This window comes from Lipotes vexillifer, unplaced genomic scaffold (genome assembly GCF_000442215.2).
Source record: "Lipotes vexillifer unplaced genomic scaffold, Lipotes_vexillifer_v1.1 scaffold371, whole genome shotgun sequence".
Lineage (NCBI taxonomy): Eukaryota > Metazoa > Chordata > Mammalia > Artiodactyla > Lipotidae > Lipotes > Lipotes vexillifer.
Window position 1 is genome coordinate 3,915,450 of NW_006786304.1, and position 6,628 is coordinate 3,922,077.

The following is a 6,628-nucleotide window of genomic DNA, read 5'->3' on the forward strand; positions in this document are numbered from 1 at the left end:
CCAAGGGGCCCTGGACTTCCAGGGGTTAACGCGGAGAGAAGAGGACCAGCTCTGTCTTAAAGGGGCCCTGGAGGGAGGCTGGGGAGGGGGAAGGGGGCCCCAGGTGGCTACGCCCCTAATCGTGGGCCAACGAAGCAGGGAAGCTGTGCGTCTCCCTATCCCGGCTCTGGGCGCTGTCCCTCTGGGCTCTCTCAGTGTCTGGTAAACATTCCTCCAGAACTCTGCTCCCCTCCGCGACGCCCCCCTCCCCTGCCTCCACCCCCAGCCCAGCCCAGCCAGGCACTCCCCCTCTCACTCACAGCTCCTCAGACAAGGACACACACACACACTCACAGATGTCATCCATACACAGAGGCTGGGACAGGAGACATGCAGGGGCACGCCACCGGCCCCCACTCAGACAAGCCAGGTCAGGGGCTCCTCCATTCCTGGAGAAACCTCCGAGACCAGAAAGGGGAGTCTTCCCTGGGGGAAGACTTGGGGAGACGTGGATCCTCATACAAAAGAGATCCACATGGGCACGGAAACAGGACATCAGTGGATGGGCACTCACAGGGGTGCCCAAAGACCTGGGTGGGAATCCCGCCTCTACCACTAACCCTGTGACCTTACAAGTGACTGGCCTCCCTGAGCCTCGCTTTGTCCATCTGTAAGGTGGGAATAGCAGTAGAACCCACTTAGCAGGCTACGGGGAAGCTGTCCTGGGACTGTCCTGGGACAGTGCACGTGCAGTTTTTTGCACGTGGTGACGACAGCTGACAAGGTGCCCTTGATTTTTTGCATCTCATCTGTATGTCTCTCTGTGCACTTGCATTGCTGTCTCCCTCTGGTGGATTGTGTATCCTGATCCTTGTAGATCCAGGGCCTGTGTGTTGGTTCTCCTGCTTGTCCATTTACTTCCCACCATGTGTTTTGCACGTGGTGGAGGTGCGGGGGGTGGGTGGGGGTCTCTGCAAGCCTGAGTGTCTGTGTAGGAGGGGGCTGGGCACCCATCTCTCTGCTCTTGGCTGTTCTGTTTGTGTACTGGCATCCCTACAGCTCCTTATAAACTCCTCTCCTTTCAGCCTCCCGATGTCTCTCCCACCTGCCTCTTCTCACTCCGAGGAGTCCAGCCCCATCCTTTCCCACCAGGACCCTGCCTTGGCCTCCTCCCTGGCTTCCCCCCAGGCCTCCTTGCCTCCACTCTTACTCCCTCCAACCCCTCTCCCATTCATAAGCAGAGGGATGTTTCTGAAACTCAAACCTGACCCTGTCCCCTCCCTGCTTAACCTTGGCTCCCCACTGCCCTCAGGGCGAGCTCCCGGCTCCACAACCTGGCACTCAGAGCTCTTCCCCATCAACTTTCCTGAGCTGTGTCATTTGTGTCCCATTTCAGTGACAGCCTCAGCATCTATTCTGCCACCCAAGCCCGACCCTCAGGGTCCTCTTGGACAGCCCCCACCCTCAATAAGTTTCCAAGTGCCAAGGAGGATTCGATTTAGCTCCACAAACCTTTCTCCTGCCTGGCCTTGCTGTCCTCCCCATGGTCTCACCCTGGTCCAGCCCCATCTTCTCCCACCTGGACCCCTGCTCTGGCCTCCTCCCTGGTCTCCTGGCCTCCACTCTCTCTCCCTCTAACCTGTCAACAGCAAGAAGAATGTCTCTCAATCAAATCAAACCCTTTTCCACCTTTGCCCCAAACCTTCCAAGATAAACCCCCAAACTGCTTGCCTTGACCCCTCATGTCCACCTGGCTCCTTTCTCTTGTTCACAAGCTTTAGGGCCTCCTCCTGCAGCTCTGTGCCCCCAACTCCTACACACCCCTCAGCCTCATCTCAATTGTCCCTTCTCCTTGGCATCACTGCCTGGTCCTTCCCAGTCAACTCTAGGTCCCTGTGTTGTTCACTCCTAACACTTTGTCCTTTTCTTTGGCTTGGGTTGTCACAATATATTTATTGGTGTGACTGTGTGTCTCATGGTCTGTGGGCTCTGGGAGTGTAGGCACTGGGTATATCTTTGGTACCACTGTGTCCGCACCACCATGTAAAAGACCTTTCATAAAGGGGCCAGTTAATTATTGTGGCATTTTGGGGGGATGCAAATATGTGCAAAGATCTGCCCACTTGTTTGAATACGCTGGGTGGCCCTACACACCTAGGACACGGTGGACCCAGCTGTGTGCGTGGCCAACTTGAATCTGTGTTCATTCTTTCAAGAACTATTTGCTGAGTGTCAAATATGTGTTTGCAATTGGCTTTCAAATGCATTTTATTTATTTTTTTATACATAGTATTTTTATTTTATTTTTTATTTTATTATGGTCCCACTGTGCGGCATGTGAGATCTTAATTCCCCCACCAGGGATGGAACCCTAGCCCTACAGTGGAAGCACGGAGTCTTTTAAACGACTGGACCACCAGGGAAGTCCCTCAAATGCATTTTAAAAATGAGATGCGGGAATTCCCTGGCGGTCCAGTGGTTAGGACTCGGTGCTTTCATTGCTGAACTGCTGAAGGTGCACGTTCCGATCCCTGGTCAGGGAACTAAGATCCTGCAAGTCGTGGGGCGTGGCCAAAAAAAAAGAAAAAAAGGTGAGATGGACAGGTGGATAGAAATGTTCCCTGTGCCAGAGGCGGGGATTCCACAGTGAGCAAGACTGCCCTCATGGAGCTCATATTCCAAGTGGAAGAGGGAGAACAGCCAGAGAAATATTTATCAGATTGCAACACGGGAAGTGAATAAAAATAAAGCTGGGGAAGGGATATCAAGGGGAGCGGGGGGAGTGCCATTTCAGAGAAAGTAGTCAGGGAAGTCCTCTCTGAGGTTATGATCAAGTTCTGAAGTAAATTAGCAAGTGAGTCATATAGGAAAGGGCATTCCAGGCAGAGGGAACAGCCAGTGCAAAGGCCTGGGGGCAGGCCTGCAGGGAACTTCAAGGAGAAGACCCGTGTGGCTGGAATGTTTGGGGGTCAGGGAGTAGGTGAGATCAGGAAGGGCATTGGCCTGGGGAGGAGGACTTTGGCTTTTATTCTAAATATGACAGAATGCACTAAGGGGCTATTCCCCCCACCCAGCTTTACTGAGGGATAATTGGCCAAAGGGTATAAATTTAATGGGGAATTCCCCGGCGGTCCAGTGGTTAGGACTTGGCCCTTTCGCTGCTGAAGGCCCAGGTTCGATCCCTGGTTGGGGAACTGGGGAACTAAGATCCCACAAGCCATGCGGCATGGCAAAATAAATAAATAAATAGATAGATAGATAGATACATAAATAAATAAATAAATTTAAGGTGTACAACATGATTTACTACATGTATATATTGCAAAGGGATTACCACAATAAAGTTAATTAATCCATCCATTACCTCACATAGTTCCCATTTTTTGGTGTGTATAGTGAGAACATTTAAGATATACTCTCTTAGTAAATTTCAAGTATACAATACAGTATTAGCTATAGTCACCATGCTGTACGTTAGGTCCCCAGAACTTATTAATCTTGTAACTGAAAATCTGTACCCTTTGATCAACATCTCCCCATTTCTCCCCCACCCCCAGCCTCTGGCAACAACAATTCTTTTACTTAATTAAGTAATTATTAATTAATTTTTATTGCGAGACAATTGACATATAACACTATATTAGTTTCAGATGTACACAGTGATTCTATATTTGTATATGTTGTGAAATGGCCACCACAGTAAGTCTAGTTAACATCCATCACTATGCAGTTACAGTTTTTTTTTGTTATGAAACTTTTAAGATCTACTCTCTTAGCAACTTTCAAATGTATACTACAGTTTTCTTAACTATAGTCACCATGCTACATGACATCTCTCTGTTTCTATGAATTCAGCTTTTTTAGATTCCACATATAAGTGATATCATACAGTATTTGTCTTCCTCTGTCTGACTTATTTCACTTAGCATAATGACTTCAAGGTCCATCCATGTTTGTCACAAATGGCAGGATTTCCTTCATTTTTATGGCTGAATAATATTCTGTTATATATCTGTATCACATTTTCTTTTTGTTTAATTTTTTTTTAAAATTTTGGCTGCATTGGGTCTTCGTTGCTGCACGTGGGCTTTCCCTAGTTGCGGCGAGCGGGGGCTACTCTTTGTTGTGGTGTGCAGTCTTCTCATTGCAGTGGCTTCTCTTGTTGGGCGGAGCATGGGCTCTAGGCACATGGGCTTCAGTAGCTGAGGCTCGTGGGCTCTAGAGCGCAGGCTCAGTAGTTGTGGCACACAGGCTTAGCTGCTCCGTGGCATGTGGGATCCTCCTGGACCAGGGCTTGAACCCATGTCACCTGCATTGGCAGGCGGATTCCTAACCACTGTACCACCAGGGAAGCCTGTCACATTTTCTTTATCCACTCATCTGCTGACACTTAGATTGCTTCTATATCTTGGCTGTTGTGAATAACGCTGCCATGGACACAGGGGTGCAGATATCTCTTTTGGGATACTGATTTTGTTTCCTTTGGATATATACCAAGAAGTGGGACTGCTGGATCTTATGACAATTCTATTTTTAATTTTTTGAGGAACCTCCATATTGTTTTCCATAGTGGCTGCACCAATTTACATTCCCACCAACGGTGCACAAGTGTTCCCCACTGGGGGGCAGAGCAGGGGAGAGACCTGATTTGATTTGTTTTTGTTTTGTTTTGTTTTGTTTTTTGGCGGTACGCGGGCCTCTCACTGTTGTGGCCTCTCCAGTTGCGGATCACAGGCTCCGGACGCCCAGGCTCAGCGGCCATGGCTCACAGGCCTAGCCACTCCGTGGCATGTGGGATCTTCCCGGACCGTGGCACGAACCCGTGTCCCCTGCATCGGCAGGCGGACTCTCAACCACTGCGCCACCAGCGAAGACCAGTTGTGACTCTTAAAAAGTGGATTTTAGGGAATTTCCTGGTTGTCCAGTGGTTAGGACTCCACGCTTTCACTGCTGTGGGCCTGGGTTCAGTCAGGGAACTAAGATCCTGCAAGCCATGTGGCCAAAAAAAAAAAAAAAAAAAAAAAAGAGTGGATTTTAAAGGGGAGTTATTTTCTTAATAAGTTAGGAGTCTTTGTTGGGCATAATGAAAGTTTTGGGTATAGATAGTGTGATGGCTATACATTGTGAATATATTTAATGCCACTGAATCGTACACTTACAAGTGGTGAAAATGATAAATATTATGTTATGTATATTTTACACCCCCCCCCCAAAAAACCAAACTGAACACCACACTGATTGTAAATACTTTTACTTTGGGGTCCAATAATTATTGTTTAAGACATTTTGAGTTTTTGTTTTTCTTTTGCCTGCTACTGGAATCATCATAATTCATGTCAACTTTCATATTGATGCAGTGCCAGGTTCATCCTTCCTCAAATAAATGAATTTGCTGGTATTTCTGATCCCAAAGTTCCCTGAATGTGAATTTTGAGTGCAAAGGAAAGCAAGTCATTGCCTTAATTTAAAAGGAGGAAACCTCAAACCTCATTCATTCCTTTTCATATCACACTGACATAAAAAGTAGTAATAATAAATCCAAGAACTTAGCATGTATTTTGTTCCTATTAAGTTCCAGAATTTTTCACATCTCTTCTTTTAAGTTTGGCAAGTCTTTTAGATGCTAAATCCTCAGTGAAGGTGTCATCAACTAGAAAGTGGCAAAGTTAGGATCTGATCCCCATCGCATCTTTCTATTTTCCATCATATCACTGTTTTGTGCTACCTCTGTAGAATTTAAGCCAAAAAATAAAGTGATAACATCATGGAAAATTTTTTTTAAAAAAAGGAAACTTTAGCTAACGATCTATGCATTGCTGAAGCATTCAGAGGTCGATGTCTGCAATTTATTTTTTTGTTTGTTTTCGGCCATGCAGCATGGCACGCAGGATCTTAGTTGCCTGATCAGAGATCGAACCTGCGCCTCCACAGTGGAAGTGCGGAGTCCTAAGCACTGGACAGCCAGGGAGTTCCCTGCAATTTATTCTGAAATGCCTGAAAAAATGAGCCGGCTGGGCAGGTGGAAAGAAATGTGCTAATGCAGCATGGCAACCGAAGTGGGAGAGCCTAGGCGGTAGCCCATGGATATTCCCATATAATCCCCTCAACTGTGCTGTATGTTTGAAAATTGTCATAATAAAATTTTGGGGGGAAAAATGTCCTTTACTATTAGAAATGTGTATTCAATTATTTTCTGAGATTTGCTTTAAAATCACTGTAAGAGAGTGATAGATGAAATAAAATTAGCCGAAAGTTGATGATTATCAAGTGAGGCCCGGTCATGGGCCCACGGGTTCATTGTACTATTCTCTCTACTGTTGTGTGTTTGAAGACTTCCTTATTAGATAATTGACAAAGAAAAAGATACTTCTGGCTCTCTAGTGAAGAGAAGGGAGGAGGGAAATGGTGGCAGGAGAGGCCAGAGTGAGGGTAGGGTTTGTGTTTCGGCGTCTGCTTTCAGTTTGGGAGGGTGCCCAGGGTGGGAAGCGGTCACCTTCCGTTTTTCCCTAACTGAGGCCCCCCAACTCCCCTACCCGCACGCCTCCCACCCCCTGCCCTAGGCCTGCAGTTTGCCTACCCCCCAACATCAGCCTCACCGGAAGTGAGGCCCAGGACAGCTCCCCCTCCCCGCACCCCCCCCAGATCGGAA